This window comes from Schistocerca gregaria, chromosome 1 (assembly GCF_023897955.1).
Source record: "Schistocerca gregaria isolate iqSchGreg1 chromosome 1, iqSchGreg1.2, whole genome shotgun sequence".
NCBI classification, from domain to species: Eukaryota; Metazoa; Arthropoda; class Insecta; order Orthoptera; family Acrididae; genus Schistocerca; species Schistocerca gregaria.
In genome coordinates this window covers 886,764,018-886,777,742 of record NC_064920.1, presented here as the reverse complement: position 1 = coordinate 886,777,742, position 13,725 = coordinate 886,764,018, and the positions used below count along the sequence as shown (strand labels likewise).

The window sequence follows — 13,725 nt, the reverse complement described above, 5'->3', positions numbered from 1 at the left end:
GAGTTGAGGAAGCCGTGAGAGGTTCGAGAAGTTCAAGAGGAAAAACCTGATCTTCAGCGTTGTGAGGCACGGCGAAGTAGCCACCTCCGACACAAAGACAGCAGAGAACATAAGCAGCATGAAGGTGTTCGTAGATTCTGAGGGTTATCTGCTGCAACAGGTTTTAAGTAGGGACGAGACGGATCTATTCTGGAAGAAGATGCTGAAGCGTACCTTTGTAACAGCTGAGGAGAATGCATTGCCTGGTCTGACGCCAATGAAAGACCGTCTCACTTATTTTGCGAAATGTAAGGGTTAAGTCCAGAAGAGCAGGTTAAATGTGATGTGGAGGTCCAACAACAAGGCTTAGGTAACAAGTCATTTTTGTGATTGGATATCCACAATGAAGTATTTGGTACTTCGGTGAAACAATGTTTGTTTGAGATGAATCTCTCACTGCATATCTTGCTTGTTCTGGACAACGCTCCTGACCATTCTCCAGGCGTACAAGACCACCTCCTTCAAGAATTTAAATACATCAGGGTCCTATTTCTGCCTCCCAACACCACTCCGTTACTCCAGCAAACCAACAGATTATTTTTCTACACTAAAGCACTCTTCGAGCATTGCTTTGCGCTGACTCAAGCTACCAATCTGACTCTCAGAGTTTCTGAAATATCGTTTTAACATCGCTGCCTGTGTCAAGTTGATCGAAAAGTCGTGGGAAGGGGTTACGACGAGAACTCTCATCTGCTTGCAAGAAGCTGTAGCCGGAGTGTATTGTCGAACGTGACTGAAGAATTTGAGTCAGTACATGTGGAGTCTGTAGTCAGTGAGATTGTATCTTTGGCTGAAAACTTGGGACTGGAAGTGGATAACAATGACATCGATGAGCTTGTGGAAGATCACAGCCAAGAAATTATCACCAAAGAGCTTATGGAGTTGCAGTGTATTTCACAGCAGGAAGTTCTGGAGAGCAGTTTTTCAGAGAAGGAGGTGGTAACAGCAAAGCAGCTATCTTCTGGCGCAATAAAAGAAATGCTGAAAGCATGGGAGTCGGTTGCATCGTACACTGCCAATCATCACCCAAATAAAGCACTAGCTACGCCCGCTACAAATTTGTCTAACGAAAATGTCGTGTCGCCTATTCCCAATGTGTTTTTGAAGCTTCAGGAGAAGCTAATGACTATAGATAGCTTCCTAGTGAAAGTGAATAGCTTATGTATCGAGAACAATAATGTAAATGAGCAGTATGTACAATTTTCTTTAAAAATGGCATGAATAAGATGAAACTTTAGTACTTTTTCTGCATAGAACCCATTATCGTATTTTACATTAATTTATATGGCAGAAATTGTTTCGTTTAACGAGTGTTCGCACTACGAGTAAGATTCTGGAACGAATAATGCTCGCTATGCGAGGTTCCACTGTACTTTTCATTATCTGTGTGACTAACATTGCGCTATTGATCTAGCTAATGTATGTCTCTCTGTAAATGTATCCACACCGAACGAAGTGCTGCACTAGGCTCGCTTCCGAGAGGACAGTTTCAACTGGTGTCTGGCCACACAGCCTTGGATTTACTTGAGTTCTGTTGAAAGTTTAATGCAAATGCCGGGATTGTTCCTTCGATGAAAACACGACCGACGTTATTCCCCATTGTTGTCCCATTGAACACTCAACACCGTCTCACTGACGACGACGCGACACTCAACTTTAATCTTACCTCTTATTTCTACATCCGTAAGGTCAGAAGAGTCTGTATAAAAATTAATGGCAGCGGTGGGATTCGAACCCACGCCTCCGAAGAGACTGGTGCCTTAAACCAGCGCCTTAGACCGCTCGGCCACGCTACCGCGAGGCAGCGAGGGCTTCTATTACGGTACTAGTTTTGATAGTAGTGGGATCTTTCTCTTTTTTTATATTTTGCAGTGTCCTCTTTATTTAATGCTTGTTGACATGTACTGATCACAGTATATAAATGTGCTATCATCACGTTTGCAGGCAGCTGCATACCAGTTTAATCGCCGTGTCATGCGCTGCAACCGACAGAGCGTCCCGCAAGCGCTGTGCGCTGTCGGTATCTGTCTGTCGTATTTTCAATTTTTCATTTTACATTCCTTTTCACTTTTACACTACACTCCATTCACTATACTGAAGAAGTTTATGTCGTCTAATAAATAACAAATTGGCTCTAGGAAAGCAAGGAACTTTTCCATTCTGTCGTTCACACAGTTTTATTGTCGCTTTAAAAATTATTAATGTGACAAGATGAACTAATATTTATCTTATACTTACTAACAATAAGTAATATACTTAATATTACTGACCAGTTCATGCAACTCTCAATCTTACTATAACCTCGACAACATTCCACCTGAACTGCAGTTTTGTCATTTGTGAAAAGTATCCAATATGTAAGTAACTTAGCTATATTAAAGACACGTGTGCAACTGAATAAGAGTAACAACTTTCATTCCAAAACCAGTTAATATGCCTTTTCTATCATCTAGTATAAAAAAGAATCAGAACAGAAGTACCAAATATAGCTTCAGACTCATGAACCCCAAGTTTATACAAAAACTGGGTTCGATTCCCGGCCGGGTTGGAGATTTTCTCCGCTCGTGGACTGGGTGTTGCGTTGTCATCATTTCATCCTCATCACCGGCGCGAAAGTCGCCCAGTGTGGAGTGGAATGAAGCAAGACTTGCACTTGGCAGCCGAACTTCCCCACTAACGATGGCATACGCTCATATCCTTTTTTGTAACATACTCGAAATGTCTCCGTAATTTACACTCACGGCCAAACGTTTATCGATTTTTTTTTCAAGTCTCTTCGGTGGTCAGCATAAAATGATTTGATTTCTGATATGATATACTACGTACATGTTTCTTTCATTCTGGTTAACAGTCCCAGTCCTCGCTACGTTGTTCATAACTGATGTGATTTTTTTTTATCAAGTAATTGTCAGTGGTTCCCAATCTTTCTGAAATCATTACCCCTCAATGCAATCATAACAAATCCAATATTGGTTATTTTCTTTGAATACTCCCATCTTTAAAATAACATCAAAACATTTAGTTTTTAGGTGTTTTATTAAACCACAAGCTAATAAGTCAGTGAGACAATTGATACTGCTTGTTTCTAACAACCTTTCTTTGTGGAATGAGTAATAAATTTTCAGTTCATTGTGAATACTACCTAGAATTTTTTTTTCAGGCTAGTAAGTTAACTACTCACATTAAAGGTAGACATATGCTACTTTTGCACCAGTCTCCCTTACGGCACTTGCTTCACACACTCCCTGCACCCTATCTAAGGTCAACGAAATTAAAACCTGTGCGCTGCGCTTAGGCCTCCTGTTCCTATATCAGCTGACTCCTGGTCTACTTTCTTCTGAACTGAAAGAAATCATATCTAACAACAACAACAACAACAATAATAATAATAATGATAATAATAATAATAATAATAATAAAACCCGTAGAGGCCCAGGGAAAGGATAGGCCTCCAGTATGTTCTGCCAGTCGCAAAAGGCGATGAAAAGAACAAACCACTGATAGGGCTAACCGTCCTTTTAGTGTGATTATTTGGTTCAGGACAGAACTAATGAAGCCTCGGACAAGCGCTGTCATGGTCGGGGACGACGCTTGAACCCTATGCTCGTCCACAATGGTAGCGACACTGCTAGCCACACGGCAAATGATTTAAATCCAAATAGATGTGTTTTGCATGATATGCTTCCTGCAACCATTCTAGAAGGAAAACAAAGGCAGAGGGTGAGATGGTCAGATGAAGTTAACCGACACCTCATGTTCTGTTACTACCAAGCAACAAACTTAAGAACCAACACAACTGGTTACAGATCACTCGTATACACTACATTTATTACCAGATACCCAGAATTGAAATTTTCAACAGAACAACTAGCTGATCAGATCCATGTAATAATCAAAAATCACAGGTTACCCCAGTCAGAATTAGAAAACATCAAAGAAGTACAACAAATACTGGAACAAAATAATGTGCCATCAGAAGGAGAAAATACAGTAATGGACTGAAACATCCCAGAGCAAACAAACAAAGAACAAGACGCATCAATTAAATAATCAGAGAAAAACGAAATCTTAAGACAGCTATCAGAACAAGTACAAATAGAACATGAAGTGACACGCATGTTGGATGTAAAAGAAAAATTTCAGTTGACATATATAGAGTACAAAGACACAAATACAGACATTAGACCATTCTTGCATAGACCACCAAATAACCCACAAGTTGAAACAACAATAACTATCAACACAATCATACACAACAAAATAAATGAAAATGCAACTATGGAAGAGTTAAAACTACTGGTTTATGTAGGAGCACTCACTGCACTAAATATACACACTAGGCAGAGATCAGAACCAACCAACACATAGAAGAAACCCACTAAACCAGTATGGCAACACATGCTACAGATCAGAATAGAAAAAAAACTGAGAAAAGACATCTGACAGCTAACACAATTTATAAGAAATGAAATATCAGACAAAAAACGAAAAAGGTTAGGTAAAATCTCACAGCAGGAAGCGATAGAGCAATTAGATGAAAAGAAGCTGAAATTACAAGCATTGGCCAAACAACTTAGAAGATTCAAAAAAGTGAAATTAGAAGGAAACAGATCCAAGTATTTAACACAAACCAAAAGAAATTTTACCAGACAATAGGTTACACACACATTAAAATAGACAATCAACCAAAAGAAATTTTACCAGACAATAGGTTACACACACATTAAAATAGACAATCAACCAAACATAACAGACATGGAACACTTTTGGAGCAACATATGGTGAAACCTGGTACAACATAATAGATATGCACGGTGGATACAAGTAGAAACAGAGACACACAAGATGATACCACAACTGCCTGAAGTGATAATTTTGCAACATGAAGTCACCTGAGCAATTAACTCTACACACAATTGGAAAGCCCCTGGAAATGATAAAATAGCAAATTTCTGGCTAAAGAAGTTCACCTCAACACATTCACATCTAACTAAATTATTTAACAATTACATTGCAGACCGATACACATTCCCTGATACACTTACACATAAAATAACTGATCTGAAACCTAAAGATCAAGCAGACACAGCAAACCTAGCAGAATATCGCCCCATAACATGCCTACCAAGAATATACAAAATATTAACTTCAGTCATTACACAGAAATTAATGACACATACAACACAGAACAAAATTATACATGAAGAACAGAAAGGCTGCTGCAAAGGAGCACAAGGATGTAAAGAGCAACTGATGATAGATACAGCAGTGACATATCAAGCTAAAACTAAACAAAGGTCGCTGCACTACGAATACATTCATTACCAAAAAGCTTTTGATAGTGTACCCCACTCATGGATGCTACAGATATTGGAAATATAGAAGGTAGATCCTATATTGATACAGTTCCTAAACATAGTAATGAACAATTGGAAAACTACACTTAATATCCAAACAAATTCAAATAATGTCACATCACAGCCAATACTGATTAAGTGTGTAATATACCAAGGAGATGCATTAAGTCCTTTCTGGTTCTGTCTTGCTCCGAACCCACTTTCCAACATGCTAAATAATACAAATTATGGATATAATATTACTTGAACATACCCACACAAAATCACACATTTGCTATACAGGGATGATGTAAAACTACTGGCAGCAACAAATCAACAACTCAACCAGTTACTAAAGATAACAGAAGTATTCAGCAATGATATAAATATGGCTTTTGGAACAGACAGATTTAAGAAAAATAGCATAGTCAAGGGGAACATAAAAAACAAGAAGATTACATATTGGGTAATCACAGCAGCTCCATAGAAGCGATGGAAAAAAAAGATGCCTATAAATACCTATGATACAGACAAAAAGTAGTAATAGATAATAGAAATATTAAAGAAGAACTAAAAGAAAAATAGACAAAGACTATCAAAAATACTGAAAACAGAATTGACAGCAAGAAACAAGACAAGAGCTATAAATACTTATGCTATACCAATATTGACCTATTCATTTGGAGTAGTGAAATGGAGAAAGAGACCTAGAAGCATTCAATACACTTACACAATCACAATGCCACAAATATAGAATACATCACATACATTCAGCAACAGAAGGATTCACATTAAGCAGAAAGGAAGGAGGAAGGGGATTTATCAGCATAAAAAACCTACATTATGGACAGGTAGACAATTTAAGAAAATTCTTTATAGAACGAGCAGAAACTAGCAAAGTACACAAAGCAATCACTCTTATAAATACACTGGCTACACCATTGAAATTTCATAACCATCTACAACCCTTTAGATCACATAACAAGAACAGATACGAGGAAAGTAAATTGGAAAAAGAAAACACTACATGGCAAGCACCCGTATCATCTAACACAGACACTCATTGATCAAGACACATCCAACACATGGCTAAGAAAAGGCAATATATACAGTGAGACAGAAGGATTCATGATTGCAAATACAGTATAAACAAACACCACATATGTCAACAAGCATATTATTAAAGATTCCAATACCACAACAGATAAATGCAGACTTTGCAAACAACAAATAGAAACAGTAGATCACATCACAAGCGGATGTACAATACTAGCAAACACGGAATACCCCAGAAGACATGACAATGTAGCAAAAATAATACATCAACAACTTGCCATACAACATTAACTAATAAAACAACATGTTCCCACATACAAGTATGCACCACAAAATGTACTGGAGAATGATGAATACAAATTATACTGGAACAGAACCATTATAATAGGTAAAACACCACCATGTAACAAACCTGACATCATACTCACCAATAAAAAGAAGAAATTAACACAACTAATCGAAATATCCATACCCAATACAACAAATATACCGAAGAAAACAGGAGAAGGAACTGAAAAATACACCCAACTAGCTGAGGAAGTCAAGGACATGTGACATCAGGATAAAGTTGACATACTAATTATACTATCAACTGCAGGAGTCATACCACTCAATATCCACCAGTACATCAACGCAATACAGCTACATCCAAATGTATATATACAACTACAGAAATCTGTAATTGTTGATACATGTTCAATTACCCAAAAGTTCCTCAACACAATGTAACATATACCGTACAGTTAAAAGGAAGTCACACTTGATCGAGGTCCGCGTCACTTTCCATGTTAAACCGGATCTAAGGTCTGAGAAAGAAGATGATGATAATAATAAATAATAATAATAATATGCATGCCCTACAGCAGTGTAGTAGTCATCCCATAGTTACTGTTTGTGTGTGCTGTCAATTACTTCTTTTATTGCTGCAAAGTTAATAATGAGGCGATTTCAAGACGATTGTCTGAACTACCTATAATTCAGAGTAGGCATTTTCATGCGATATTTAAGTATATGTTATGCACGTGTCTCATTTTTGATGTGATAGATGCAAGTTGCGACGTGAAAAGTGTGTGGTGTGTGCACTATGTGAAAAATAGTGGTATAGCAAAAACGTTTTAAAATCATTATTTCTTTCACCGAAACACAAATGAATCCTTTTGTTTTCGCCCTTCATAAAATTGAATTTTATCCCTCAGCGAGTAATTATCTCTGGGTTGGGAAGCACTGCTCTATGTCCCAATAACCTTCATTTTCTAAGATTTGTTACAAGTGTAGTTCCAGAGGGTACATCTGTTTCTTTCTAGATTTGAATCTATTTAACCCTGTAATTAACTAGTCGAGGACGATTTTCAATTTTAAAGGGATTGTGATACATCACACACTGCAACATTTCTTTACCATTTGATTATACTTTGTCATTTTCACCTGTTATTCCTTTTGATATTTGCACTGATGTTGTGCTTTTGGTTGCTCCCGGAAATTTTATTACTGTCAAATATATTGTGTGTCTTGGCAGATTCTACTAAAATTTGACATGCATTGTTTCTACAGTCGTATCTGAAGTTCAACTGTCCCAGAACGTTCTTCACACTTTCTCCTTCTACCCTAGCACAAAATTTTCCTATTAATAAAGGCCCCCCCCCCCCAAAAAAATAGAAAATACAGCAGTAAAGAAATTATATTCTAAGAGGTTGTTATATTTAATTTATGATGTTACTCACTATTTACATTTTCTCTTAAGAATGTAGTTAGAAGTTATAATGCAAGAACATTTTCAGAAACCTTACATTGAGCGAGTTTGAAATATATTTGTCATTATCGGACCCCTTCTGAACATAATCAGAGTAACACTTAAGAAAATTGGAAAAAATGATGTTAAACAGAGAAAATATGATAAAGTTGCAAGGTTGGAATAATATAGAAATATTTTCCCGAAAGTTGTAGAATTTGTCTTTTCTGAATCCAGCAGACTTGGTATAGGATTTTCGTATAGGCTTCTTTTCTGACCATTACGTTTTGTGGGGCATAAGGAGAGCGCTATCCCACCTATTCCAGAAATTTCGATTCTGGAAAAGTGACTAGTGTTATCACTATCAGTCAACTGAGCTGCGGTTCTTTGCAAAGTATTATGAGTAAGACTAAAGACAGAAGCTTACCCTCTTCAGTTTTTACCCTCTTCAGCTCTTAGCACCATGGAAGCTATTCCCTGACGTCTTAATAGACTATTATCCTGTCCCTTCTTATCAGTGTTTCCCAGATATTTCTTTCCTCTCCAATTCTGCACAGAACCAACTCATTCATTCCCTTATCAGTCCATCTAATTTTCAACATTCGTGTTTGACACCGCATCTCAAATGCTTCTTTTCTACTCCGGTTTTCCCACAGTCCATTTTTCACTACCACACAATGCTCTGCCCAAAACTTACATAATAAATATTTCTTCCTGAAGTTAAGGCTTATATTTGATACTTTGCTAGGAAAGCCCCTTTTGTCGTGCTAATCTGCTTTTAATGTCCTCCTTGCTCAGTCCATCATTGGTTTTTTGCTACCAAGGTAGCGGACTTCCTTAACTTCATCTATTTCGCAACCGTCGATCCTGATGTCAAGTTTCTCGCTCTCCTTATTTCTGATACTTCTCATTACTTTCGTCTTTCTTCAGTTTACTGTCAGTCCTTATTCTATACTCTTTAGACTGTTCACTCCATTCACCAGATACAGCAATTTTCTTCACTTTGATGATACAAATGTCATCAGCGAATCTTGTCACTACAATTGTTTCACCTTGAACTTCGACTCCTGAACCTTTCTTTTGCAGCCAGCATTGCTTCTTCGATGCATAGATTGAACAGTAACGGAGGAAGAGCATATACCTGTGTAACACCCTTTTTAATTCGAGCTCTTCGATCTTGGCCTTCCACTGGCATTACTCAGTCTTAGCTCTTGTACATCTTGTGTATTACCTGCCTCTCCCTATAACTTATGCTATTTCCCCTCAGAAATTCGGACATCTTGCACCACTTAACATTGTCTAACACTTGTTCCTGGTTGACAAATCCTATGAACATGTCTTGAATTTTGTAGTCTTGCTTCCGTTACCAACCGCAAAGTCAGAACTGAATCTCTAGTGCCTTTTCATACCCTCAGTCATCTTTTCAACTCTTCTGTAGATCATATTTGGCAGCAATTTGGATGTATGAGTTGTTAAGCTGATTGTATGTTATTCTCGCACTTGTCAGCCCTTGCCATCTTGGGAATTGTGTGAATGATGTTTTTCCAAAAGTCAGCTGGTATACTGCCAGGCTCATACACTTTGCACACCACCTTGAACAATCTTTTTGCTGCCCCATCCCCGAATGATTCTTAGAAATTCTGATGCAATGTTAGCTATCGCTTCAGCCTTGTTTGATCTTAAGTGTTCCAAAGTTCTCTTAAGTTCTAATCCTAATATTGGATCCCCTACCTCTTCTAAATCGACTCCTGTTTCTTCTATCACGACAAATCTTCCCCTTTGGAGAGGCTTTCTATGTATTCTTTCCACCTATCCTCTCTCTCCTCTTCATTTAAGGAATTCCAGTTGCACTCAATGTTATCATCCTTGCTTTTAATTTCAGCTAAGTTTCTTTTGACTTACCTCTACGCTGAGTCAGTCTTTTCAACAACCATTTCTTTTTCGATTTCTTCACACTTTTCATGCAGCCATTTCGTCTTCCCTGCATATTTCATTCTTCAGCGACTTTTGTTTCTTTGTTTCTGAACTTCCCTGGACTGAAATTTCTTCTGTTGCCTGTGGTTTCTTCACAGTTACCTTCTTTGTACTATGGCTTTCTTTCCAACCTTTATGACTGCTCTTTTAGAGACGCCCAGTCCTCTTCAACTGACTGTGTATGGAGCTATTCCTTATCGTAGTATCCATCGCCGTAGAGAACTTCAAGCGTTTCTTTCCCTTAATAACCGTATCACACTTTGTGTATCGATTCTTCCCGGCTAATCTCTTGAACTTCATGCTATTCTTCTTCATCACTACATTGTAACGTAAGCGTATATCTGCTCCTGGGCATGCCTTATAATCCAGTGTCTGATTTCTGAAGCTCTGCCTGACTGATGTAATCAAACTAGAATCTTCGTTTATCCTCCTGTCTTTCCGAAGTATAGTTCCTCCTCTTATGATTCTTCAACAGAGAATTCGCTATTGCTTGCTGAAATTTAGTGCAGAACTCAGCCTTTCTTCTCTCTCGTTTTAGTAGCAAGCCCATATTCTACTGTAACATTTATTCTGTTCGTTGCCCTGTAAGCTTTCCAGTCCCCCATGACAGATTTTCATATGTATCTATGTAATGAATTACCCGCTCAGTACCCTCAAAAAATACCTCCACCTTTTCATCGTAAGTTTGTGACATGGAAATGTATAGCTGCACTACCATTGTCGGTGTTGGTTTGCTGTCAGTTCTGATGAGAACCTTATCACTGAACTGTTCACAGTAACACTTTCTGCCCTACCTTCCTGTTTATAATTAATCCTGCTCCTTTTTATGTTGCTGCTCATCTGACCAGAAATCTTTGTCTTCTTTCTATTTCGCTTCACTGACGTCACCATGTCTAAATTGAGCCTTTTCATTTCTCTTCTCAGATTTTCTAGCTTTCCTACCCATTCAGATTCCTGATATTCCACACCCTCATTCGTGGAAAATTATCCCTTCATTCATTATTCAATATTTTTCTCGTGGTGACCTCCCTTCCGGAGATTCGAATGGGAGACTATTCCAGAATCCTTTGCCAATAGAGAATCATCATGACACTTTTTCAGTTACAAGCCACACGTACTGTCTGTAGAAGTTATGCGTCTTCAAAGTAGTGGTTTCCACTGCCTTCTTCATTTTCATTGTAACACCCCATCTGTCACTTATCTGGTTTTGGCGTGTGTTTACCCCAACTAATTGACTAACAGATCAACAGAGTGCAAAACTGCCGCAATATCGGATAATGCAAAAAAGTAATATGGCCCTGTGACTCCTGATTGAACTGCAGTGGCAGTGTTGGCATTAATTTATTCAGAATTGATCGCTTTTTAATTAAAAAGTGGTGCACATTGGTGTTATATTCAGCTATATAACACCAAATGCAAACGTTGAACATAAAATTAATTAAAAAAGTGACTTGGGATTTCAACTACTTGATTGAAAACAGATGCAGTCAATTACCACAAATTTAACTCCCGACCATCAATCATCACATTACGAGACTATCAGGCAGTGGTATTAAATTGCGTTTTCATGGAGTAAAGTGCGATAACCCAAAAGTAATTCCTATCGACTGACCCAGGCGTAATGTGAAGTGCGAGAAAAATTCTACCATACACAGCCCATGAAATCTTCATGGAAACTTTGCTGATGTGATCCAAAAAATTAATCAGTGGCTGGAGCAGGCGCAGTATCACAGAATACAGCGTGGCGGAGCGTCGTCGTCGTCGCCGTCGTCGTCGTGTGGACGTCAGCCGACATCGTGGTGCTGCAAGGCTGTGCTCGTCTATTCACTTCTAGCTGTCTTGCTCAGGACATAGCTGAACCAAAACTTTCAATCTCAAAGCTCAATCGTTCCATTTGCTAAGTCCTAAACTGCAGACATGTTCACTCTTTCTCAGGCAAGCTGAGTAAAGAACGCCACGTGCGCACTCTAGACAAGCTGGAAACTGAAGACCTCTACGGGGACTTCCCCCAGTCTGCTCTTCGCCTCGATTTCTCCTCCAGCAAAATCACTGACACCAATTTCAGTGCAAGTTGAGTTAATTATACATCGCTTCCCAGTGCCGACCAATGCCTGTTCTGGAAGTGAACAAATTTCCACAAAATTTCCCTTCCTCTTAACTATTTTTAGCTCCTACCAGGCCACCCAACAAGGTTAGCGTCTGCACAACAAAGTTTTCTGGAATTCTGACTCCCAGGAGAGTACTTCAAATTCCTTGGTGCTACATTCCCATCGGAAGTCTGCGTATTCTGTCACTCTTCACCTGGTATGCTTCACACTCTGAAGACTGCGAATTCAGCGTGAAGTTGCTACAGTCACAAACACACACATTTTGACCTCTGTTGACCGATACACTGTAGCTTTGCATGGCTTTCTCGCATGTTTCACAGAAAACGGGACGACGGACATTTATCAACAATGGTACAAGTTCTCCGTCTGTTACCCGGTACATCAGCATGGGGTTGGGGTCAACCACACGTGCTGTCACTCATCTTAAGGCGGCTTGACACCATGCCACGTTACTGATTTCTCAGAGCTTTGGCCGCCCTAAGTTGCCTGTTGTCACTTCCCTTCGTCATTCCTCAGATGGCCACGGTCAACTCTGAATAATTCCCTGGGGTAAACTAGCGTCCAGCAAATCGACTAGCTTCCACAAAGTTTTCATGTCGTGTGTATTACTTTGAAACCATCACCCGAAATTAATTACTCCAATACGTCCATACTATACGCTCTACAAGATGCATTGCAACTTGTCAGTCATTTTGTTCAGCCCTACTGTTCACTCAGCCTGAGTTAGGTGATCTTTAATGACTTCATGTAAGGGGCATAGTTCTTGCCACCTTACTTACATTACGTCGATCATTACTGATTCTTCCGCCTTCTGACTACGCCGTTGCCAGAATGAGGATAACTTCTTACGCCGGTGGTCTTTGGCAACCAATGAATGTGATTTTTATTCAAAATCTGAGCAGTGGTGGGTTTCGAATGCAGGATCAATGACGTTCTGATTATTAGTGGAAGACTATCCTATTTTTAATTAGGAGACTGACCTGATACTATCACCTAACTTCGGAAGGTACTAGTCAAATCATTATGTAATATAAGCTGCAAATGGGAGAAAAAGTTGATTACGATAACAGAATAATAAATAAAAGCAGAAAAGAAAAAGCATATCGAGAACATACCCTACAAACTACAATCAAACTCATGCTGTGTATTAATTTTTTGTGTAGTTTTGATGTTTTATATATTTTTTATCTATTTTGTTTTTTGTATTTTTATGTAGTATCTAAAAGCAGAAAGACAAAGAATTCAGATTATATTCTAAATGGTAAAGTAAGTCATCTAAAGAAAACTTCAATTTGACCAAGGATTATATATGCTCATGTGAATATGTACTTCATTTACACACATTATACAATAGGACTGAGGCAAAAAACACCAAACAAAACGAGAACCGAAACTAGGAGCGAACAAGCAGAAGAAAAACAGATGGGAACATACATAAAAAGGTAAACGCCATGAGGAAATTTGAATTAACCGAAAGCTAGCC

At 38.5% G+C, this 13,725-nt stretch overlaps 1 non-coding gene across 1 annotated transcript; it reads right to left on the bottom strand.

The window, feature by feature from the left end:
• Positions 1-1,753: 1,753 nt before the first annotated feature.
• Positions 1,754-1,835, bottom strand: Trnal-aag (transfer RNA leucine (anticodon AAG)). Its single transcript has one exon. It is a non-coding gene; the product is annotated as a tRNA-Leu (tRNA).
• Between the last annotated feature and the right edge of the window lie 11,890 nt (positions 1,836-13,725).